This window comes from Pteropus vampyrus, unplaced genomic scaffold (assembly GCF_000151845.1).
Source record: "Pteropus vampyrus isolate Shadow unplaced genomic scaffold, Pvam_2.0 Scaffold110, whole genome shotgun sequence".
In the NCBI taxonomy this organism is placed as follows: Eukaryota; Metazoa; Chordata; class Mammalia; order Chiroptera; family Pteropodidae; genus Pteropus; species Pteropus vampyrus.
Genome location: NW_011888891.1, coordinates 3,076,685 through 3,077,927, shown reverse-complemented (window position 1 = coordinate 3,077,927; position 1,243 = coordinate 3,076,685).

Genomic DNA, 1,243 nt, shown 5'->3' with positions numbered 1-1,243 from the left:
GCTTTAGGAGTTCTTTGTTGACAATAGAGACCAAATATATATTTCTTATTATGTCACAACCTCTCACTAAACTACTTGCTAGAGTAACTCATACCAAGATAGACTCCCGTGACTGAGTGCCAGACACTATGGGAGGCACTTGTGGCACCAACTGTATCCTGGGGAGCGCACACAACACTGTGGTCAAGGTCATTGCCTCCAGAGCCTGGCTGACCAGAGTTCAAAGTCTTAAGGTCACCGTGTAGTAGTTGTATGAGCTTAGGCAAGTTATTTAACACTCTTTGTGTTTTAATTTCCTCATTTGTAAAATAAAGTCATAGTCCCAATCTCATAGGGTGAATATTAAAAAAAAAACATTCCATGAAAAGCACTCACAGTAAGATCTGGCACACAGTGAACCATTAATATAATAATAATTACCATTATTATCTCAATGACCAGTACTACCCTACCTATAACTCTTCAACTTTAACATCTCGAGATTGTTCTTAATGCCTCTATCTTCCCTTAAAGCCTCATTAAAAAGTCTAGTCAAGTTTATCTTCTCGTTATCTCTCAAATTTGCCAGATGCTCTCCATATCCTTGTAGCCACCCGAGCTCTCTCCTGGATTGCAGTGACAACCCCTTAACTGGTCTCTTTGCCTTCAGTAGTGTCCTCTAATCGTCTGTCCTCCACATTACAGCCTGAGTGATCTTTCTGAAAACCAGATCTCTTCAGGCTGCTTCCCTACCTAAATCTATTCTGAGACTACCCCTTTCCTCAGGAGAATGACATAAAGGAGCCTAGAAAACCTTCCATGACCTGATCCTTGCTGGTCCCTCAGCCTCACCTCTACTTATTCTACCTTGCGCAATACATCTAGTCTCATTAAACTGCCTCTAGCTTCCTGCACACACCACAAAGTCACAGGTTTGTGTCTTTGTTTATGTTGGCTGTGCTGTCTGAAATACCTTTTGCATCTTTCATTATCTGAATACAACTTATTTTCTGAATTTAGTTCAGATGTCTTCTGCTCCAGGAAGCCTTCCTAGATGCCCAGGCTCAGGCTAGTGGTCCTCTGGTCTGCTGCTGTGGCACATCGTACACCCCCAAATCATTATGTACCACCTTATAGAAATATTAACTATTTGTTTCTCTAGTTAGATGGCAAACTCTCTTCAGACAGAATCTAAGTCTAATTCATCTTTGTATCTCCAGAATTCAGTGCAGTACTTGGCACATAGTCTGCATTTAATATATTT